The following is a 22540-nucleotide window of genomic DNA, read 5'->3' on the forward strand; positions in this document are numbered from 1 at the left end:
ATGCGTCATATTTTGTGGTCAGAGGCATTATGTATGCCTACGTCACAGCTTCGTCGCATTACAGATGTGGTTGGGGCGCCCATTACACGACGGAGTCTACGCGTAGACATACAGTTCACGCAGGCTCGCACTGAAACAGAAACGGACGCACATTCAAGAACTGCACGCAGACCAACATCGGAAGAAGAGAGTGCCGACTGGACATCAAAGACGCCAACGGTTGGCAAGGTGTCTCATCACTAGGAACGCAGCGTGACGTCACGAGCTCTGACGTCACGAGCAGACTACTCCGAGGCTCCCTGACGTCATGAGAGACGCCAGCGCCATCTCCCGAATCAGGACTGACGTCACTAGCAGCAACTTCCACGCCGGTCTGAACTCAAAAAGCGTCCTAGTATAAACGCTTGGAAGCCAGTAGGCCTGCGCAGTGTTGGGCGGGGGGGGGGAGAGAGGGGAGGGATGATTTTCGACGGGCTTTAACCCGCGAATCACCTTTTTGACCGCAACGGTTAATTTGAGCCCCAAAACCACACAAGCAAGCCAATTTGACTGAAACTTAATCATTTTCATCACTTTAAACACACCTTATTCTCAATATAAGAAGAAGTATATTTGAAATGGAAAATAACATTCAACTGGTATGGTGAGACCACCCATTCGTCTCAAACGGAACTATAACCGCGAGCTGATTGGTTAAATACAGGTGCGGGACCTACAGGCCGGCCCCCTGGCTGCCATTTCCATTTCGCAAAATTCGATGGCCACCACATAAGGTAGCCTACATTTTCATTTTAACAATCGTACAAGGGAAGAAGAAACAAAATGATTGGGACATGAAGAGAAAAAGTCTACAACACGCGGTATTCCGAGGCGGTCACCCATCCACGTACTAACCACGCTCGACGTTGCTTGGCTTCGGTGATCGGACGAGAACCGGTGTTTTCAACGTGATATGGTCGTAGACATTAGAGGCGGCGATGCGTAGGTTACTTATAATATCACTGCGCCTACTATAATGCGTCATATTTTGTGGTCAGAGGCATTATGTATGCCTACGTCACAGCTTCGTCGCATTACAGATGTGGTTGGGGCGCCCATTACACGACGGAGTCTACGCGTAGACATACAGTTCACGCAGGCTCGCACTGAAACAGAAACGGACGCACATTCAAGAACTGCACGCAGACCAACATCGGAAGAAGAGAGTGCCGACTGGACATCAAAGACGCCAACGGTTGGCAAGGTGTCTCATCACTAGGAACGCAGCGTGACGTCACGAGCTCTGACGTCACGAGCAGACTACTCCGAGGCTCCCTGACGTCATGAGAGACGCCAGCGCCATCTCCCGAATCAGGACTGACGTCACTAGCAGCAACTTCCACGCCGGTCTGAACTCAAAAAGCGTCCTAGTATAAACGCTTGGAAGCCAGTAGGCCTGCGCAGTGTTGGGCGGGGGGGGGAGAGAGGGGAGGGATGATTTTCGACGGGCTTTAACCCGCGAATCACCTTTTTGACCGCAACGGTTAATTTGAGCCCCAAAACCACACAAGCAAGCCAATTTGACTGAAACTTAATCATTTTCATCACTTTAAACACACCTTATTCTCAATATAAGAAGAAGTATATTTGAAATGGAAAATAACATTCAACTGGTATGGTGAGACCACCCATTCGTCTCAAACGGAACTATAACCGCGAGCTGATTGGTTAAATACAGGTGCGGGACCTACAGGCCGGCCCCCTGGCTGCCATTTCCATTTCGCAAAATTCGATGGCCACCACATAAGGTAGCCTACATTTTCATTTTAACAATCGTACAAGGGAAGAAGAAACAAAATGATTGGGACATGAAGAGAAAAAGTCTACAACACGCGGTATTCCGAGGCGGTCACCCATCCACGTACTAACCACGCTCGACGTTGCTTGGCTTCGGTGATCGGACGAGAACCGGTGTTTTCAACGTGATATGGTCGTAGACATTAGAGGCGGCGATGCGTAGGTTACTTATAATATCACTGCGCCTACTATAATGCGTCATATTTTGTGGTCAGAGGCATTATGTATGCCTACGTCACAGCTTCGTCGCATTACAGATGTGGTTGGGGCGCCCATTACACGACGGAGTCTACGCGTAGACATACAGTTCACGCAGGCTCGCACTGAAACAGAAACGGACGCACATTCAAGAACTGCACGCAGACCAACATCGGAAGAAGAGAGTGCCGACTGGACATCAAAGACGCCAACGGTTGGCAAGGTGTCTCATCACTAGGAACGCAGCGTGACGTCACGAGCTCTGACGTCACGAGCAGACTACTCCGAGGCTCCCTGACGTCATGAGAGACGCCAGCGCCATCTCCCGAATCAGGACTGACGTCACTAGCAGCAACTTCCACGCCGGTCTGAACTCAAAAAGCGTCCTAGTATAAACGCTTGGAAGCCAGTAGGCCTGCGCAGTGTTGGGCGGGGGGGGGGAGAGAGGGGAGGGATGATTTTCGACGGGCTTTAACCCGCGAATCACCTTTTTGACCGCAACGGTTAATTTGAGCCCCAAAACCACACAAGCAAGCCAATTTGACTGAAACTTAATCATTTTCATCACTTTAAACACACATTATTCTCAATATAAGAAGAAGTATATTTGAAATGGAAAATAACATTCAACTGGTATGGTGAGACCACCCATTCGTCTCAAACGGAACTATAACCGCGAGCTGATTGGTTAAATACAGGTGCGGGACCTACAGGCCGGCCCCCTGGCTGCCATTTCCATTTCGCAAAATTCGATGGCCACCACATAAGGTAGCCTACATTTTCATTTTAACAATCGTACAAGGGAAGAAGAAACAAAATGATTGGGTCATGAAGAGAAAAAGTCTACAACACGCGGTATTCCGAGGCGGTCACCCATCCACGTACTAACCACGCTCGACGTTGCTTGGCTTCGGTGATCGGACGAGAACCGGTGTTTTCAACGTGATATGGTCGTAGACATTAGAGGCGGCGATGCGTAGGTTACTTATAATATCACTGCGCCTACTATAATGCGTCATATTTTGTGGTCAGAGGCATTATGTATGCCTACGTCACAGCTTCGTCGCATTACAGATGTGGTTGGGGCGCCCATTACACGACGGAGTCTACGCGTAGACATACAGTTCACGCAGGCTCGCACTGAAACAGAAACGGACGCACATTCAAGAACTGCACGCAGACCAACATCGGAAGAAGAGAGTGCCGACTGGACATCAAAGACGCCAACGGTTGGCAAGGTGTCTCATCACTAGGAACGCAGCGTGACGTCACGAGCTCTGACGTCACGAGCAGACTACTCCGAGGCTCCCTGACGTCATGAGAGACGCCAGCGCCATCTCCCGAATCAGGACTGACGTCACTAGCAGCAACTTCCACGCCGGTCTGAACTCAAAAAGCGTCCTAGTATAAACGCTTGGAAGCCAGTAGGCCTGCGCAGTGTTGGGCGGGGGGGGGGGAGAGGGGAGGGATGATTTTCGACGGGCTTTAACCCGCGAATCACCTTTTTGACCGCAACGGTTAATTTGAGCCCCAAAACCACACAAGCAAGCCAATTTGACTGAAACTAAATCATTTTCATCACTTTAAACACACCTTATTCTCAATATAAGAAGAAGTATATTTGAAATGGAAAATAACATTCAACTGGTATGGTGAGACCACCCATTCGTCTCAAACGGAACTATAACCGCGAGCTGATTGGTTAAATACAGGTGCGGGACCTACAGGCCGGCCCCCTGGCTGCCATTTCCATTTCGCAAAATTCGATGGCCACCACATAAGGTAGCCTACATTTTCATTTTAACAATCGTACAAGGGAAGAAGAAACAAAATGATTGGGACATGAAGAGAGAAAGTCTACAACACGCGGTATTCCGAGGCGGTCACCCATCCACGTACTAACCACGCTCGACGTTGCTTGGCTTCGGTGATCGGACGAGAACCGGTGTTTTCAACGTGATATGGTCGTAGACATTAGAGGCGGCGATGCGTAGGTTACTTATAATATCACTGCGCCTACTATAATGCGTCATATTTTGTGGTCAGAGGCATTATGTATGCCTACGTCACAGCTTCGTCGCATTACAGATGTGGTTGGGGCGCCCATTACACGACGGAGTCTACGCGTAGACATACAGTTCACGCAGGCTCGCACTGAAACAGAAACGGACGCACATTCAAGAACTGCACGCAGACCAACATCGGAAGAAGAGAGTGCCGACTGGACATCAAAGACGCCAACGGTTGGCAAGGTGTCTCATCACTAGGAACGCAGCGTGACGTCACGAGCTCTGACGTCACGAGCAGACTACTCCGAGGCTCCCTGACGTCATGAGAGACGCCAGCGCCATCTCCCGAATCAGGACTGACGTCACTAGCAGCAACTTCCACGCCGGTCTGAACTCAAAAAGCGTCCTAGTATAAACGCTTGGAAGCCAGTAGGCCTGCGCAGTGTTGGGCGGGGGGGGGAGAGAGGGGAGGGATGATTTTCGACGGGCTTTAACCCGCGAATCACCTTTTTGACCGCAACGGTTAATTTGAGCCCCAAAACCACACAAGCAAGCCAATTTGACTGAAACTTAATCATTTTCATCACTTTAAACACACCTTATTCTCAATATAAGAAGAAGTATATTTGAAATGGAAAATAACATTCAACTGGTATGGTGAGACCACCCATTCGTCTCAAACGGAACTATAACCGCGAGCTGATTGGTTAAATACAGGTGCGGGACCTACAGGCCGGCCCCCTGGCTGCCATTTCCATTTCGCAAAATTCGATGGCCACCACATAAGGTAGCCTACATTTTCATTTTAACAATCGTACAAGGGAAGAAGAAACAAAATGATTGGGACATGAAGAGAAAAAGTCTACAACACGCGGTATTCCGAGGCGGTCACCCATCCACGTACTAACCACGCTCGACGTTGCTTGGCTTCGGTGATCGGACGAGAACCGGTGTTTTCAACGTGATATGGTCGTAGACATTAGAGGCGGCGATGCGTAGGTTACTTATAATATCACTGCGCCTACTATAATGCGTCATATTTTGTGGTCAGAGGCATTATGTATGCCTACGTCACAGCTTCGTCGCATTACAGATGTGGTTGGGGCGCCCATTACACGACGGAGTCTACGCGTAGACATACAGTTCACGCAGGCTCGCACTGAAACAGAAACGGACGCACATTCAAGAACTGCACGCAGACCAACATCGGAAGAAGAGAGTGCCGACTGGACATCAAAGACGCCAACGGTTGGCAAGGTGTCTCATCACTAGGAACGCAGCGTGACGTCACGAGCTCTGACGTCACGAGCAGACTACTCCGAGGCTCCCTGACGTCATGAGAGACGCCAGCGCCATCTCCCGAATCAGGACTGACGTCACTAGCAGCAACTTCCACGCCGGTCTGAACTCAAAAAGCGTCCTAGTATAAACGCTTGGAAGCCAGTAGGCCTGCGCAGTGTTGGGCGGGGGGGGGGGGGGAGAGAGGGGAGGGATGATTTTCGACGGGCTTTAACCCGCGAATCACCTTTTTGACCGCAACGGTTAATTTGAGCCCCAAAACCACACAAGCAAGCCAATTTGACTGAAACTTAATCATTTTCATCACTTTAAACACACCTTATTCTCAATATAAGAAGAAGTATATTTGAAATGGAAAATAACATTCAACTGGTATGGTGAGACCACCCATTCGTCTCAAACGGAACTATAACCGCGAGCTGATTGGTTAAATACAGGTGCGGGACCTACAGGCCGGCCCCCTGGCTGCCATTTCCATTTCGCAAAATTCGATGGCCACCACATAAGGTAGCCTACATTTTCATTTTAACAATCGTACAAGGGAAGAAGAAACAAAATGATTGGGACATGAAGAGAAAAAGTCTACAACACGCGGTATTCCGAGGCGGTCACCCATCCACGTACTAACCACGCTCGACGTTGCTTGGCTTCGGTGATCGGACGAGAACCGGTGTTTTCAACGTGATATGGTCGTAGACATCAGAGGCGGCGATGCGTAGGTTACTTATAATATCACTGCGCCTACTATAATGCGTCATATTTTGTGGTCAGAGGCATTATGTATGCCTACGTCACAGCTTCGTCGCATTACAGATGTGGTTGGGGCGCCCATTACACGACGGAGTCTACGCGTAGACATACAGTTCACGCAGGCTCGCACTGAAACAGAAACGGACGCACATTCAAGAACTGCACGCAGACCAACATCGGAAGAAGAGAGTGCCGACTGGACATCAAAGACGCCAACGGTTGGCAAGGTGTCTCATCACTAGGAACGCAGCGTGACGTCACGAGCTCTGACGTCACGAGCAGACTACTCCGAGGCTCCCTGACGTCATGAGAGACGCCAGCGCCATCTCCCGAATCAGGACTGACGTCACTAGCAGCAACTTCCACGCCGGTCTGAACTCAAAAAGCGTCCTAGTATAAACGCTTGGAAGCCAGTAGGCCTGCGCAGTGTTGGGCGGGGGGGGGGGGGGGGGAGAGAGGGGAGGGATGATTTTCGACGGGCTTTAACCCGCGAATCACCTTTTTGACCGCAACGGTTAATTTGAGCCCCAAAACCACACAAGCAAGCCAATTTGACTGAAACTTAATCATTTTCATCACTTTAAACACACCTTATTCTCAATATAAGAAGAAGTATATTTGAAATGGAAAATAACATTCAACTGGTATGGTGAGACCACCCATTCGTCTCAAACGGAACTATAACCGCGAGCTGATTGGTTAAATACAGGTGCGGGACCTACAGGCCGGCCCCCCTGGCTGCCATTTCCATTTCGCAAAATTCGATGGCCACCACATAAGGTAGCCTACATTTTCATTTTAACAATCGTACAAGGGAAGAAGAAACAAAATGATTGGGACATGAAGAGAAAAAGTCTACAACACGCGGTATTCCGAGGCGGTCACCCATCCACGTACTAACCACGCTCGACGTTGCTTGGCTTCGGTGATCGGACGAGAACCGGTGTTTTCAACGTGATATGGTCGTAGACATTAGAGGCGGCGATGCGTAGGTTACTTATAATATCACTGCGCCTACTATAATGCGTCATATTTTGTGGTCAGAGGCATTATGTATGCCTACGTCACAGCTTCGTCGCATTACAGATGTGGTTGGGGCGCCCATTACACGACGGAGTCTACGCGTAGACATACAGTTCACGCAGGCTCGCACTGAAACAGAAACGGACGCACATTCAAGAACTGCACGCAGACCAACATCGGAAGAAGAGAGTGCCGACTGGACATCAAAGACGCCAACGGTTGGCAAGGTGTCTCATCACTAGGAACGCAGCGTGACGTCACGAGCTCTGACGTCACGAGCAGACTACTCCGAGGCTCCCTGACGTCATGAGAGACGCCAGCGCCATCTCCCGAATCAGGACTGACGTCACTAGCAGCAACTTCCACGCCGGTCTGAACTCAAAAAGCGTCCTAGTATAAACGCTTGGAAGCCAGTAGGCCTGCGCAGTGTTGGGCGGGGGGGGGGGAGAGAGGGGAGGGATGATTTTCGACGGGCTTTAACCCGCGAATCACCTTTTTGACCGCAACGGTTAATTTGAGCCCCAAAACCACACAAGCAAGCCAATTTGACTGAAACTTAATCATTTTCATCACTTTAAACACACCTTATTCTCAATATAAGAATAAGTATATTTGAAATGGAAAATAACATTCAACTGGTATGGTGAGACCACCCATTCGTCTCAAACGGAACTATAACCGCGAGCTGATTGGTTAAATACAGGTGCGGGACCTACAGGCCGGCCCCCTGGCTGCCATTTCCATTTCGCAAAATTCGATGGCCACCACATAAGGTAGCCTACATTTTCATTTTAACAATCGTACAAGGGAAGAAGAAACAAAATGATTGGGACATGAAGAGAAAAAGTCTACAACACGCGGTATTCCGAGGCGGTCACCCATCCACGTACTAACCACGCTCGACGTTGCTTGGCTTCGGTGATCGGACGAGAACCGGTGTTTTCAACGTGATATGGTCGTAGACATTAGAGGCGGCGATGCGTAGGTTACTTATAATATCACTGCGCCTACTATAATGCGTCATATTTTGTGGTCAGAGGCATTATGTATGCCTACGTCACAGCTTCGTCGCATTACAGATGTGGTTGGGGCGCCCATTACACGACGGAGTCTACGCGTAGACATACAGTTCACGCAGGCTCGCACTGAAACAGAAACGGACGCACATTCAAGAACTGCACGCAGACCAACATCGGAAGAAGAGAGTGCCGACTGGACATCAAAGACGCCAACGGTTGGCAAGGTGTCTCATCACTAGGAACGCAGCGTGACGTCACGAGCTCTGACGTCACGAGCAGACTACTCCGAGGCTCCCTGACGTCATGAGAGACGCCAGCGCCATCTCCCGAATCAGGACTGACGTCACTAGCAGCAACTTCCACGCCGGTCTGAACTCAAAAAGCGTCCTAGTATAAACGCTTGGAAGCCAGTAGGCCTGCGCAGTGTTGGGCGGGGGGGGGAGAGAGGGGAGGGATGATTTTCGACGGGCTTTAACCCGCGAATCACCTTTTTGACCGCAACGGTTAATTTGAGCCCCAAAACCACACAAGCAAGCCAATTTGACTGAAACTTAATCATTTTCATCACTTTAAACACACCTTATTCTCAATATAAGAAGAAGTATATTTGAAATGGAAAATAACATTCAACTGGTATGGTGAGACCACCCATTCGTCTCAAACGGAACTATAACCGCGAGCTGATTGGTTAAATACAGGTGCGGGACCTACAGGCCGGCCCCCTGGCTGCCATTTCCATTTCGCAAAATTCGATGGCCACCACATAAGGTAGCCTACATTTTCATTTTAACAATCGTACAAGGGAAGAAGAAACAAAATGATTGGGACATGAAGAGAAAAAGTCTACAACACGCGGTATTCCGAGGCGGTCACCCATCCACGTACTAACCACGCTCGACGTTGCTTGGCTTCGGTGATCGGACGAGAACCGGTGTTTTCAACGTGATATGGTCGTAGACATTAGAGGCGGCGATGCGTAGGTTACTTATAATATCACTGCGCCTACTATAATGCGTCATATTTTGTGGTCAGAGGCATTATGTATGCCTACGTCAGCTTCGTCGCATTACAGATGTGGTTGGGGCGCCCATTACACGACGGAGTCTACGCGTAGACATACAGTTCACGCAGGCTCGCACTGAAACAGAAACGGACGCACATTCAAGAACTGCACGCAGACCAACATCGGAAGAAGAGAGTGCCGACTGGACATCAAAGACGCCAACGGTTGGCAAGGTGTCTCATCACTAGGAACGCAGCGTGACGTCACGAGCTCTGACGTCACGAGCAGACTACTCCGAGGCTCCCTGACGTCATGAGAGACGCCAGCGCCATCTCCCGAATCAGGACTGACGTCACTAGCAGCAACTTCCACGCCGGTCTGAACTCAAAAAGCGTCCTAGTATAAACGCTTGGAAGCCAGTAGGCCTGCGCAGTGTTGGGCGGGGGGGGGGGGGAGAGAGAGGGGGGGGATGATTTTCGACGGGCTTTAACCCGCGAATCACCTTTTTGACCGCAACGGTTAATTTGAGCCCCAAAACCACACAAGCAAGCCAATTTGACTGAAACTTAATCATTTTCATCACTTTAAACACACCTTATTCTCAATATAAGAAGAAGTATATTTGAAATGGAAAATAACATTCAACTGGTATGGTGAGACCACCCATTCGTCTCAAACGGAACTATAACCGCGAGCTGATTGGTTAAATACAGGTGCGGGACCTACAGGCCGGCCCCCTGGCTGCCATTTCCATTTCGCAAAATTCGATGGCCACCACATAAGGTAGCCTACATTTTCATTTTAACAATCGTACAAGGGAAGAAGAAACAAAATGATTGGGACATGAAGAGAAAAAGTCTACAACACGCGGTATTCCGAGGCGGTCACCCATCCACGTACTAACCACGCTCGACGTTGCTTGGCTTCGGTGATCGGACGAGAACCGGTGTTTTCAACGTGATATGGTCGTAGACATTAGAGGCGGCGATGCGTAGGTTACTTATAATATCACTGCGCCTACTATAATGCGTCATATTTTGTGGTCAGAGGCATTATGTATGCCTACGTCACAGCTTCGTCGCATTACAGATGTGGTTGGGGCGCCCATTACACGACGGAGTCTACGCGTAGACATACAGTTCACGCAGGCTCGCACTGAAACAGAAACGGACGCACATTCAAGAACTGCACGCAGACCAACATCGGAAGAAGAGAATGCCGACTGGACATCAAAGACGCCAACGGTTGGCAAGGTGTCTCATCACTAGGAACGCAGCGTGACGTCACGAGCTCTGACGTCACGAGCAGACTACTCCGAGGCTCCCTGACGTCATGAGAGACGCCAGCGCCATCTCCCGAATCAGGACTGACGTCACTAGCAGCAACTTCCACGCCGGTCTGAACTCAAAAAGCGTCCTAGTATAAACGCTTGGAAGCCAGTAGGCCTGCGCAGTGTTGGGCAGGGGGGGGGGGGAGAGAGGGGAGGGATGATTTTCGACGGGATTTAACCCGCGAATCACCTTTTTGACCGCAACGGTTAATTTGAGCCCCAAAACCACACAAGCAAGCCAATTTGACTGAAACTTAATCATTTTCATCACTTTAAACACACCTTATTCTCAATATAAGAAGAAGTATATTTGAAATGGAAAATAACATTCAACTGGTATGGTGAGACCACCCATTCGTCTCAAACGGAACTATAACCGCGAGCTGATTGGTTAAATACAGGTGCGGGACCTACAGGCCGGCCCCCTGGCTGCCATTTCCATTTCGCAAAATTCGATGGCCACCACATAAGGTAGCCTACATTTTCATTTTAACAATCGTACAAGGGAAGAAGAAACAAAATGATTGGGACATGAAGAGAAAAAGTCTACAACACGCGGTATTCCGAGGCGGTCACCCATCCACGTACTAACCACGCTCGACGTTGCTTGGCTTCGGTGATCGGACGAGAACCGGTGTTTTCAACGTGATATGGTCGTAGACATTAGAGGCGGCGATGCGTAGGTTACTTATAATATCACTGCGCCTACTATAATGCGTCATATTTTGTGGTCAGAGGCATTATGTATGCCTACGTCACAGCTTCGTCGCATTACAGATGTGGTTGGGGCGCCCATTACACGACGGAGTCTACGCGTAGACATACAGTTCACGCAGGCTCGCACTGAAACAGAAACGGACGCACATTCAAGAACTGCACGCAGACCAACATCGGAAGAAGAGAATGCCGACTGGACATCAAAGACGCCAACGGTTGGCAAGGTGTCTCATCACTAGGAACGCAGCGTGACGTCACGAGCTCTGACGTCACGAGCAGACTACTCCGAGGCTCCCTGACGTCATGAGAGACGCCAGCGCCATCTCCCGAATCAGGACTGACGTCACTAGCAGCAACTTCCACGCCGGTCTGAACTCAAAAAGCGTCCTAGTATAAACGCTTGGAAGCCAGTAGGCCTGCGCAGTGTTGGGCGGGGGGGGGGGGGGGAGAGAGGGGAGGGATGATTTTCGACGGGCTTTAACCCGCGAATCACCTTTTTGACCGCAACGGTTAATTTGAGCCCCAAAACCACACAAGCAAGCCAATTTGACTGAAACTTAATCATTTTCATCACTTTAAACACACCTTATTCTCAATATAAGAAGAAGTATATTTGAAATGGAAAATAACATTCAACTGGTATGGTGAGACCACCCATTCGTCTCAAACGGAACTATAACCGCGAGCTGATTGGTTAAATACAGGTGCGGGACCTACAGGCCGGCCCCCTGGCTGCCATTTCCATTTCGCAAAATTCGATGGCCACCACATAAGGTAGCCTACATTTTCATTTTAACAATCGTACAAGGGAAGAAGAAACAAAATGATTGGGACATGAAGAGAAAAAGTCTACAACACGCGGTATTCCGAGGCGGTCACCCATCCACGTACTAACCACGCTCGACGTTGCTTGGCTTCGGTGATCGGACGAGAACCGGTGTTTTCAACGTGATATGGTCGTAGACATTAGAGGCGGCGATGCGTAGGTTACTTATAATATCACTGCGCCTACTATAATGCGTCATATTTTGTGGTCAGAGGCATTATGTATGCCTACGTCACAGCTTCGTCGCATTACAGATGTGGTTGGGGCGCCCATTACACGACGGAGTCTACGCGTAGACATACAGTTCACGCAGGCTCGCACTGAAACAGAAACGGACGCACATTCAAGAACTGCACGCAGACCAACATCGGAAGAAGAGAGTGCCTACTGGACATCAAAGACGCCAACGGTTGGCAAGGTGTCTCATCACTAGGAACGCAGCGTGACGTCACGAGCTCTGACGTCACGAGCAGACTACTCCGAGGCTCCCTGACGTCATGAGAGACGCCAGCGCCATCTCCCGAATCAGGACTGACGTCACTAGCAGCAACTTCCACGCCGGTCTGAACTCAAAAAGCGTCCTAGTATAAACGCTTGGAAGCCAGTAGGCCTGCGCAGTGTTGGGCGGGGGGGGGGGGGGAGAGAGGGGAGGGATGATTTTCGACGGGCTTTAACCCGCGAATCACCTTTTTGACCGCAACGGTTAATTTGAGCCCCAAAACCACACAAGCAAGCCAATTTGACTGAAACTTAATCATTTTCATCACTTTAAACACACCTTATTCTCAATATAAGAAGAAAGTATATTTGAAATGGAAAATAACATTCAACTGGTATGGTGAGACCACCCATTCGTCTCAAACGGAACTATAACCGCGAGCTGATTGGTTAAATACAGGTGCGGGACCTACAGGCCGGCCCCCTGGCTGCCATTTCCATTTCGCAAAATTCGATGGCCACCACATAAGGTAGCCTACATTTTCATTTTAACAATCGTACAAGGGAAGAAGAAACAAAATGATTGGGACATGAAGAGAAAAAGTCTACAACACGCGGTATTCCGAGGCGGTCACCCATCCACGTACTAACCACGCTCGACGTTGCTTGGCTTCGGTGATCGGACGAGAACCAGTGTTTTCAACGTGATATGGTCGTAGACATTAGAGGCGGCGATGCGTAGGTTACTTATAATATCACTGCGCCTACTATAATGCGTCATATTTTGTGGTCAGAGGCATTATGTATGCCTACGTCACAGCTTCGTCGCATTACAGATGTGGTTGGGGCGCCCATTACACGACGGAGTCTACGCGTAGACATACAGTTCACGCAGGCTCGCACTGAAACAGAAACGGACGCACATTCAAGAACTGCACGCAGACCAACATCGGAAGAAGAGAGTGCCGACTGGACATCAAAGACGCCAACGGTTGGCAAGGTGTCTCATCACTAGGAACGCAGCGTGACGTCACGAGCTCTGACGTCACGAGCAGACTACTCCGAGGCTCCCTGACGTCATGAGAGACGCCAGCGCCATCTCCCGAATCAGGACTGACGTCACTAGCAGCAACTTCCACGCCGGTCTGAACTCAAAAAGCGTCCTAGTATAAACGCTTGGAAGCCAGTAGGCCTGCGCAGTGTTGGGCAGGGGGGGGGAGAGAGGGGAGGGATGATTTTCGACGGGCTTTAACCCGCGAATCACCTTTTTGACCGCAACGGTTAATTTGAGCCCCAAAACCACACAAGCAAGCCAATTTGACTGAAACTTAATCATTTTCATCACTTTAAACACACCTTATTCTCAATATAAGAAGAAGTATATTTGAAATGGAAAATAACATTCAACTGGTATGGTGAGACCACCCATTCGTCTCAAACGGAACTATAACCGCGAGCTGATTGGTTAAATACAGGTGCGGGACCTACAGGCCGGCCCCCTGGCTGCCATTTCCATTTCGCAAAATTCGATGGCCACCACATAAGGTAGCCTACATTTTCATTTTAACAATCGTACAAGGGAAGAAGAAACAAAATGATTGGGACATGAAGAGAAAAAGTCTACAACACGCGGTATTCCGAGGCGGTCACCCATCCACGTACTAACCACGCTCGACGTTGCTTGGCTTCGGTGATCGGACGAGAACCGGTGTTTTCAACGTGATATGGTCGTAGACATTAGAGGCGGCGATGCGTAGGTTACTTATAATATCACTGCGCCTACTATAATGCGTCATATTTTGTGGTCAGAGGCATTATGTATGCCTACGTCACAGCTTCGTCGCATTACAGATGTGGTTGGGGCGCCCATTACACGACGGAGTCTACGCGTAGACATACAGTTCACGCAGGCTCGCACTGAAACAGAAACGGACGCACATTCAAGAACTGCACGCAGACCAACATCGGAAGAAGAGAGTGCCGACTGGACATCAAAGACGCCAACGGTTGGCAAGGTGTCTCATCACTAGGAACGCAGCGTGACGTCACGAGCTCTGACGTCACGAGCAGACTACTCCGAGGCTCCCTGACGTCATGAGAGACGCCAGCGCCATCTCCCGAATCAGGACTGACGTCACTAGCAGCAACTTCCACGCCGGTCTGAACTCAAAAAGCGTCCTAGTATAAACGCTTGGAAGCCAGTAGGCCTGCGCAGTGTTGGGCGGGGGGGGGGGGGAGAGAGGGGAGGGATGATTTTCGACGGGCTTTAACCCGCGAATCACCTTTTTGACCGCAACGGTTAATTTGAGCCCCAAAACCACACAAGCAAGCCAATTTGACTGAAACTTAATCATTTTCATCACTTTAAACACACCTTATTCTCAATATAAGAAGAAGTATATTTGAAATGGAAAATAGCATTCAACTGGTATGGTGAGACCACCCATTCGTCTCAAACGGAACTATAACCGCGAGCTGATTGGTTAAATACAGGTGCGGGACCTACAGGCCGGCCCCCTGGCTGCCATTTCCATTTCGCAAAATTCGATGGCCACCACATAAGGTAGCCTACATTTTCATTTTAACAATCGTACAAGGGAAGAAGAAACAAAATGATTGGGACATGAAGAGAAAAAGTCTACAACACGCGGTATTCCGAGGCGGTCACCCATCCACGTACTAACCACGCTCGACGTTGCTTGGCTTCGGTGATCGGACGAGAACCGGTGTTTTCAACGTGATATGGTCGTAGACATTAGAGGCGGCGATGCGTAGGTTACTTATAATATCACTGCGCCTACTATAATGCGTCATATTTTGTGGTCAGAGGCATTATGTATGCCTACGTCACAGCTTCGTCGCATTACAGATGTGGTTGGGGCGCCCATTACACGACGGAGTCTACGCGTAGACATACAGTTCACGCAGGCTCGCACTGAAACAGAAACGGACGCACATTCAAGAACTGCACGCAGACCAACATCGGAAGAAGAGAGTGCCGACTGGACATCAAAGACGCCAACGGTTGGCAAGGTGTCTTATCACTAGGAACGCAGCGTGACGTCACGAGCTCTGACGTCACGAGCAGACTACTCCGAGGCTCCCTGACGTCATGAGAGACGCCAGCGCCATCTCCCGAATCAGGACTGACGTCACTAGCAGCAACTTCCACGCCGGTCTGAACTCAAAAAGCGTCCTAGTATAAACGCTTGGAAGCCAGTAGGCCTGCGCAGTGTTGGGCGGGGGGGAGAGAGGGGAGGGATGATTTTCGACGGGCTTTAACCCGCGAATCACCTTTTTGACCGCAACGGTTAATTTGAGCCCCAAAACCACACAAGCAAGCCAATTTGACTGAAACTTAATCATTTTCATCACTTTAAACACACCTTATTCTCAATATAAGAAGAAGTATATTTGAAATGGAAAATAACATTCAACTGGTATGGTGAGACCACCCATTCGTCTCAAACGGAACTATAACCGCGAGCTGATTGGTTAAATACAGGTGCGGGACCTACAGGCCGGCCCCCTGGCTGCCATTTCCATTTCGCAAAATTCGATGGCCACCACATAAGGTAGCCTACATTTTCATTTTAACAATCGTACAAGGGAAGAAGAAACAAAATGATTGGGACATGAAGAGAAAAAGTCTACAACACGCGGTATTCCGAGGCGGTCACCCATCCACGTACTAACCACGCTCGACGTTGCTTGGCTTCGGTGATCGGACGAGAAGCGGTGTTTTCAACGTGATATGGTCGTAGACATTAGAGGCGGCGATGCGTAGGTTACTTATAATATCACTGCGCCTACTATAATGCGTCATATTTTGTGGTCAGAGGCATTATGTATGCCTACGTCACAGCTTCGTCGCATTACAGATGTGGTTGGGGCGCCCATTACACGACGGAGTCTACGCGTAGACATACAGTTCACGCAGGCTCGCACTGAAACAGAAACGGACGCACATTCAAGAACTGCACGCAGACCAACATCGGAAGAAGAGAGTGCCGACTGGACATCAAAGACGCCAACGGTTGGCAAGGTGTCTCATCACTAGGAACGCAGCGTGACGTCACGAGCTCTGACGTCACGAGCAGACTACTCCGAGGCTCCCTGACGTCATGAGAGACGCCAGCGCCATCTCCCGAATCAGGACTGACGTCACTAGCAGCAACTTCCACGCCGGTCTGAACTCAAAAAGCGTCCTAGTATAAACGCTTGGAAGCCAGTAGGCCTGCGCAGTGTTGGGCGGGGGGGGGGGGGGGGGAGAGAGGGGAGGGATGATTTTCGACGGGCTTTAACCCGCGAATCACCTTTTTGACCGCAACGGTTAATTTGAGCCCCAAAACCACACAAGCAAGCCAATTTGACTGAAACTTAATCATTTTCATCACTTTAAACACACCTTATTCTCAATATAAGAAGAAGTATATTTGAAATGGAAAATAACATTCAACTGGTATGGTGAGACCACCCATTCGTCTCAAACGGAACTATAACCGCGAGCTGATTGGTTAAATACAGGTGCGGGACCTACAGGCCGGCCCCCTGGCTGCCATTTCCATTTCGCAAAATTCGATGGCCACCACATAAGGTAGCCTACATTTTCATTTTAACAATCGTACAAGGGAAGAAGAAACAAAATGATTGGGACATGAAGAGAAAAAGTCTACAACACGCGGTATTCCGAGGCGGTCACCCATCCACGTACTAACCACGCTCGACGTTGCTTGGCTTCGGTGATCGGACGAGAACCGGTGTTTTCAACGTGATATGGTCGTAGACATTAGAGGCGGCGATGCGTAGGTTACTTATAATATCACTGCGCCTACTATAATGCGTCATATTTTGTGGTCAGAGGCATTATGTATGCCTACGTCACAGCTTCGTCGCATTACAGATGTGGTTGGGGCGCCCATTACACGACGGAGTCTACGCGTAGACATACAGTTCACGCAGGCTCGCACTGAAACAGAAACGGACGCACATTCAAGAACTGCACGCAGACCAACATCGGAAGAAGAGAGTGCCGACTGGACATCAAAGACGCCAACGGTTGGCAAGGTGTCTCATCACTAGGAACGCAGCGTGACGTCACGAGCTCTGACGTCACGAGCAGACTACTCCGAGGCTCCCTGACGTCATGAGAGACGCCAGCGCCATCTCCCGAATCAGGACTGACGTCACTAGCAGCAACTTCCACGCCGGTCTGAACTCAAAAAGCGTCCTAGTATAAACGCTTGGAAGCCAGTAGGCCTGCGCAGTGTTGGGCGGGGGGGGGGGGGGGGGGAGAGAGGGGAGGGATGATTTTCGACGGGCTTTAACCCGCGAATCACCTTTTTGACCGCAACGGTTAATTTGAGCCCCAAAACCACACAAGCAAGCCAATTTGACTGAAACTTAATCATTTTCATCACTTTAAACACACCTTATTCTCAATATAAGAAGAAGTATATTTGAAATGGAAAATAACATTCAACTGGTATGGTGAGACCACCCATTCGTCTCAAACGGAACTATAACCGCGAGCTGATTGGTTAAATACAGGTGCGGGACCTACAGGCCGGCCCCCTGGCTGCCATTTCCATTTCGCAAAATTCGATGGCCACCACATAAGGTAGCCTACATTTTCATTTTAACAATCGTACAAGGGAAGAAGAAACAAAATGATTGGGACATGAAGAGAAAAAGTCTACAACACGCGGTATTCCGAGGCGGTCACCCATCCACGTACTAACCACGCTCGACGTTGCTTGGCTTCGGTGATCGGACGAGAACCGGTGTTTTCAACGTGATATGGTCGTAGACATTAGAGGCGGCGATGCGTAGGTTACTTATAATATCACTGCGCCTACTATAATGCGTCATATTTTGTGGTCAGAGGCATTATGTATGCCTACGTCACAGCTTCGTCGCATTACAGATGTGGTTGGGGCGCCCATTACACGACGGAGTCTACGCGTAGACATACAGTTCACGCAGGCTCGCACTGAAACAGAAACGGACGCACATTCAAGAACTGCACGCAGACCAACATCGGAAGAAGAGAGTGCCGACTGGACATCAAAGACGCCAACGGTTGGCAAGGTGTCTCATCACTAGGAACGCAGCGTGACGTCACGAGCTCTGACGTCACGAGCAGACTACTCCGAGGCTCCCTGACGTCATGAGAGACGCCAGCGCCATCTCCCGAATCAGGACTGACGTCACTAGCAGCAACTTCCACGCCGGTCTGAACTCAAAAAGCGTCCTAGTATAAACGCTTGGAAGCCAGTAGGCCTGCGCAGTGTTGGGCGGGGGGGGGGGGAGAGGGGAGGGATGATTTTCGACGGGCTTTAACCCGCGAATCACCTTTTTGACCGCAACGGTTAATTTGAGCCCCAAAACCACACAAGCAAGCCAATTTGACTGAAACTTAATCATTTTCATCACTTTAAACACACCTTATTCTCAATATAAGAAGAAGTATATTTGAAATGGAAAATAACATTCAACTGGTATGGTGAGACCACCCATTCGTCTCAAACGGAACTATAACCGCGAGCTGATTGGTTAAATACAGGTGCGGGACCTACAGGCCGGCCCCCTGGCTGCCATTTCCATTTCGCAAAATTCGATGGCCACCACATAAGGTAGCCTACATTTTCATTTTAACAATCGTACAAGGGAAGAAGAAACAAAATGATTGGGACATGAAGAGAAAAAGTCTACAACACGCGGTATTCCGAGGCGGTCACCCATCCACGTACTAACCACGCTCGACGTTGCTTGGCTTCGGTGATCGGACGAGAACCGGTGTTTTCAACGTGATATGGTCGTAGACATTAGAGGCGGCGATGCGTAGGTTACTTATAATATCACTGCGCCTACTATAATGCGTCATATTTTGTGGTCAGAGGCATTATGTATGCCTACGTCACAGCTTCGTCGCATTACAGATGTGGTTGGGGCGCCCATTACACGACGGAGTCTACGCGTAGACATACAGTTCACGCAGGCTCGCACTGAAACAGAAACGGACGCACATTCAAGAACTGCACGCAGACCAACATCGGAAGAAGAGAGTGCCGACTGGACATCAAAGACGCCAACGGTTGGCAAGGTGTCTCATCACTAGGAACGCAGCGTGACGTCACGAGCTCTGACGTCACGAGCAGACTACTCCGAGGCTCCCTGACGTCATGAGAGACGCCAGCGCCATCTCCCGAATCAGGACTGACGTCACTAGCAGAAACTTCCACGCCGGTCTGAACTCAAAAAGCGTCCTAGTATAAACGCTTGGAAGCCAGTAGGCCTGCGCAGTGTTGGGCGGGGGGGGGGGGGGGGGAGAGAGGGGAGGGATGATTTTCGACGGGCTTTAACCCGCGAATCACCTTTTTGACCGCAACGGTTAATTTGAGCCCCAAAACCACACAAGCAAGCCAATTTGACTGAAACTTAATCATTTTCATCACTTTAAACACACCTTATTCTCAATATAAGAAGAAGTATATTTGAAATGGAAAATAACATTCAACTGGTATGGTGAGACCACCCATTCGTCTCAAACGGAACTATAACCGCGAGCTGATTGGTTAAATACAGGTGCGGGACCTACAGGCCGGCCCCCTGGCTGCCATTTCCATTTCGCAAAATTCGATGGCCACCACATAAGGTAGCCTACATTTTCATTTTAACAATCGTACAAGGGAAGAAGAAACAAAATGATTGGGACATGAAGAGAAAAAGTCTACAACACGCGGTATTCCGAGGCGGTCACCCATCCACGTACTAACCACGCTCGACGTTGCTTGGCTTCGGTGATCGGACGAGAACCGGTGTTTTCAACGTGATATGGTCGTAGACATTAGAGGCGGCGATGCGTAGGTTACTTATAATATCACTGCGCCTACTATAATGCGTCATATTTTGTGGTCAGAGGCATTATGTATGCCTACGTCACAGCTTCGTCGCATTACAGATGTGGTTGGGGCGCCCATTACACGACGGAGTCTACGCGTAGACATACAGTTCACGCAGGCTCGCACTGAAACAGAAACGGACGCACATTCAAGAACTGCACGCAGACCAACATCGGAAGAAGAGAGTGCCGACTGGACATCAAAGACGCCAACGGTTGGCAAGGTGTCTCATCACTAGGAACGCAGCGTGACGTCACGAGCTCTGACGTCACGAGCAGACTACTCCGAGGCTCCCTGACGTCATGAGAGACGCCAGCGCCATCTCCCGAATCAGGACTGACGTCACTAGCAGCAACTTCCACGCCGGTCTGAACTCAAAAAGCGTCCTAGTATAAACGCTTGGAAGCCAGTAGGCCTGCGCAGTGTTGGGCGGGGGGGGGGGGGGGAGAGAGGGGAGGGATGATTTTCGACGGGCTTTAACCCGCGAATCACCTTTTTGACCGCAACGGTTAATTTGAGCCCCAAAACCACACAAGCAAGCCAATTTGACTGAAACTTAATCATTTTCATCACTTTAAACACACCTTATTCTCAATATAAGAAGAAGTATATTTGAAATGGAAAATAACATTCAACTGGTATGGTGAGACCACCCATTCGTCTCAAACGGAACTATAACCGCGAGCTGATTGGTTAAATACAGGTGCGGGACCTACAGGCCGGCCCCCTGGCTGCCATTTCCATTTCGCAAAATTCGATGGCCACCACATAAGGTAGCCTACATTTTCATTTTAACAATCGTACAAGGGAAGAAGAAACAAAATGATTGGGACATGAAGAGAAAAAGTCTACAACACGCGGTATTCCGAGGCGGTCACCCATCCACGTACTAACCACGCTCGACGTTGCTTGGCTTCGGTGATCGGACGAGAACCGGTGTTTTCAACGTGATATGGTCGTAGACATTAGAGGCGGCGATGCGTAGGTTACTTATAATATCACTGCGCCTACTATAATGCGTCATATTTTGTGGTCAGAGGCATTATGTATGCCTACGTCACAGCTTCGTCGCATTACAGATGTGGTTGGGGCGCCCATTACACGACGGAGTCTACGCGTAGACATACAGTTCACGCAGGCTCGCACTGAAACAGAAACGGACGCACATTCAAGAACTGCACGCAGACCAACATCGGAAGAAGAGAGTGCCGACTGGACATCAAAGACGCCAACGGTTGGCAAGGTGTCTCATCACTAGGAACGCAGCGTGACGTCACGAGCTCTGACGTCACGAGCAGACTACTCCGAGGCTCCCTGACGTCATGAGAGACGCCAGCGCCATCTCCCGAATCAGGACTGACGTCACTAGCAGCAACTTCCACGCCGGTCTGAACTCAAAAAGCGTCCTAGTATAAACGCTTGGAAGCCAGTAGGCCTGCGCAGTGTTGGGCGGGGGGGGGAGAGAGGGGAGGGATGATTTTCGACGGGCTTTAACCCGCGAATCACCTTTTTGACCGCAACGGTTAATTTGAGCCCCAAAACCACACAAGCAAGCCAATTTGACTGAAACTTAATCATTTTCATCACTTTAAACACACCTTATTCTCAATATAGGAAGAAGTATATTTGAAATGGAAAATAACATTCAACTGGTATGGTGAGACCACCCATTCGTCTCAAACGGAACTATAACCGCGAGCTGATTGGTTAAATACAGGTGCGGGACCTACAGGCCGGCCCCCTGGCTGCCATTTCCATTTCGCAAAATTCGATGGCCACCACATAAGGTAGCCTACATTTTCATTTTAACAATCGTACCAGGGAAGAAGAAACAAAATGATTGGGACATGAAGAGAAAAAGTCTACAACACGCGGTATTCCGAGGCGGTCACCCATCCACGTACTAACCACGCTCGACGTTGCTTGGCTTCGGTGATCGGACGAGAACCGGTGTTTTCAACGTGATATGGTCGTAGACATTAGAGGCGGCGATGCGTAGGTTACTTATAATATCACTGCGCCTACTATAATGCGTCATATTTTGTGGTCAGAGGCATTATGTATGCCTACGTCACAGCTTCGTCGCATTACAGATGTGGTTGGGGCGCCCATTACACGACGGAGTCTACGCGTAGACATACAGTTCACGCAGGCTCGCACTGAAACAGAAACGGACGCACATTCAAGA

The 22540-nt window shown here is 49.6% G+C and overlaps 22 non-coding genes across 22 annotated transcripts; all 22 read right to left on the reverse strand.

The window, feature by feature from the left end:
- Positions 1-845: 845 nt before the first annotated feature.
- Positions 846-964, reverse strand: LOC135490230 (5S ribosomal RNA). The gene has a single exon (XR_010447442.1). It is a non-coding gene; the product is annotated as a 5S ribosomal RNA (ribosomal RNA).
- Positions 965-1859: 895 nt separating this feature from the next.
- Positions 1860-1978, reverse strand: LOC135490231 (5S ribosomal RNA). Its single transcript, XR_010447443.1, has one exon. It is a non-coding gene; the product is annotated as a 5S ribosomal RNA (ribosomal RNA).
- An 896-nt stretch (positions 1979-2874) lies between these two features.
- LOC135490232 (5S ribosomal RNA) lies at positions 2875-2993 on the reverse strand. Its single transcript, XR_010447444.1, has one exon. It is a non-coding gene; the product is annotated as a 5S ribosomal RNA (ribosomal RNA).
- An 895-nt stretch (positions 2994-3888) lies between these two features.
- LOC135490233 (5S ribosomal RNA) lies at positions 3889-4007 on the reverse strand. The gene has a single exon (XR_010447445.1). It is a non-coding gene; the product is annotated as a 5S ribosomal RNA (ribosomal RNA).
- An 895-nt stretch (positions 4008-4902) lies between these two features.
- On the reverse strand, positions 4903-5021 carry LOC135490234 (5S ribosomal RNA). Its single transcript, XR_010447446.1, has one exon. It is a non-coding gene; the product is annotated as a 5S ribosomal RNA (ribosomal RNA).
- A 900-nt stretch (positions 5022-5921) lies between these two features.
- LOC135490236 (5S ribosomal RNA) lies at positions 5922-6040 on the reverse strand. The gene has a single exon (XR_010447448.1). It is a non-coding gene; the product is annotated as a 5S ribosomal RNA (ribosomal RNA).
- Positions 6041-6944: 904 nt separating this feature from the next.
- On the reverse strand, positions 6945-7063 carry LOC135490237 (5S ribosomal RNA). The gene has a single exon (XR_010447449.1). It is a non-coding gene; the product is annotated as a 5S ribosomal RNA (ribosomal RNA).
- An 897-nt stretch (positions 7064-7960) lies between these two features.
- On the reverse strand, positions 7961-8079 carry LOC135490238 (5S ribosomal RNA). Its single transcript, XR_010447450.1, has one exon. It is a non-coding gene; the product is annotated as a 5S ribosomal RNA (ribosomal RNA).
- Positions 8080-8974: 895 nt separating this feature from the next.
- Positions 8975-9093, reverse strand: LOC135490240 (5S ribosomal RNA). The gene has a single exon (XR_010447451.1). It is a non-coding gene; the product is annotated as a 5S ribosomal RNA (ribosomal RNA).
- An 899-nt stretch (positions 9094-9992) lies between these two features.
- LOC135490241 (5S ribosomal RNA) lies at positions 9993-10111 on the reverse strand. Its single transcript, XR_010447452.1, has one exon. It is a non-coding gene; the product is annotated as a 5S ribosomal RNA (ribosomal RNA).
- Positions 10112-11010: 899 nt separating this feature from the next.
- Positions 11011-11129, reverse strand: LOC135490242 (5S ribosomal RNA). Its single transcript, XR_010447453.1, has one exon. It is a non-coding gene; the product is annotated as a 5S ribosomal RNA (ribosomal RNA).
- Positions 11130-12030: 901 nt separating this feature from the next.
- Positions 12031-12149, reverse strand: LOC135490243 (5S ribosomal RNA). The gene has a single exon (XR_010447454.1). It is a non-coding gene; the product is annotated as a 5S ribosomal RNA (ribosomal RNA).
- Positions 12150-13050: 901 nt separating this feature from the next.
- LOC135490433 (5S ribosomal RNA) lies at positions 13051-13169 on the reverse strand. Its single transcript, XR_010447635.1, has one exon. It is a non-coding gene; the product is annotated as a 5S ribosomal RNA (ribosomal RNA).
- Positions 13170-14065: 896 nt separating this feature from the next.
- On the reverse strand, positions 14066-14184 carry LOC135490244 (5S ribosomal RNA). Its single transcript, XR_010447455.1, has one exon. It is a non-coding gene; the product is annotated as a 5S ribosomal RNA (ribosomal RNA).
- Positions 14185-15083: 899 nt separating this feature from the next.
- On the reverse strand, positions 15084-15202 carry LOC135490245 (5S ribosomal RNA). Its single transcript, XR_010447456.1, has one exon. It is a non-coding gene; the product is annotated as a 5S ribosomal RNA (ribosomal RNA).
- Positions 15203-16095: 893 nt separating this feature from the next.
- LOC135490464 (5S ribosomal RNA) lies at positions 16096-16214 on the reverse strand. The gene has a single exon (XR_010447665.1). It is a non-coding gene; the product is annotated as a 5S ribosomal RNA (ribosomal RNA).
- Positions 16215-17117: 903 nt separating this feature from the next.
- On the reverse strand, positions 17118-17236 carry LOC135490246 (5S ribosomal RNA). The gene has a single exon (XR_010447457.1). It is a non-coding gene; the product is annotated as a 5S ribosomal RNA (ribosomal RNA).
- A 904-nt stretch (positions 17237-18140) lies between these two features.
- Positions 18141-18259, reverse strand: LOC135490248 (5S ribosomal RNA). Its single transcript, XR_010447459.1, has one exon. It is a non-coding gene; the product is annotated as a 5S ribosomal RNA (ribosomal RNA).
- An 896-nt stretch (positions 18260-19155) lies between these two features.
- Positions 19156-19274, reverse strand: LOC135490249 (5S ribosomal RNA). Its single transcript, XR_010447460.1, has one exon. It is a non-coding gene; the product is annotated as a 5S ribosomal RNA (ribosomal RNA).
- Positions 19275-20177: 903 nt separating this feature from the next.
- Positions 20178-20296, reverse strand: LOC135490250 (5S ribosomal RNA). The gene has a single exon (XR_010447461.1). It is a non-coding gene; the product is annotated as a 5S ribosomal RNA (ribosomal RNA).
- A 901-nt stretch (positions 20297-21197) lies between these two features.
- LOC135490251 (5S ribosomal RNA) lies at positions 21198-21316 on the reverse strand. The gene has a single exon (XR_010447462.1). It is a non-coding gene; the product is annotated as a 5S ribosomal RNA (ribosomal RNA).
- An 895-nt stretch (positions 21317-22211) lies between these two features.
- LOC135490252 (5S ribosomal RNA) lies at positions 22212-22330 on the reverse strand. Its single transcript, XR_010447463.1, has one exon. It is a non-coding gene; the product is annotated as a 5S ribosomal RNA (ribosomal RNA).
- Between the last annotated feature and the right edge of the window lie 210 nt (positions 22331-22540).

This window comes from Lineus longissimus, chromosome 6 (genome assembly GCF_910592395.1).
Source record: "Lineus longissimus chromosome 6, tnLinLong1.2, whole genome shotgun sequence".
NCBI lineage: Eukaryota > Metazoa > Nemertea > Pilidiophora > Heteronemertea > Lineidae > Lineus > Lineus longissimus.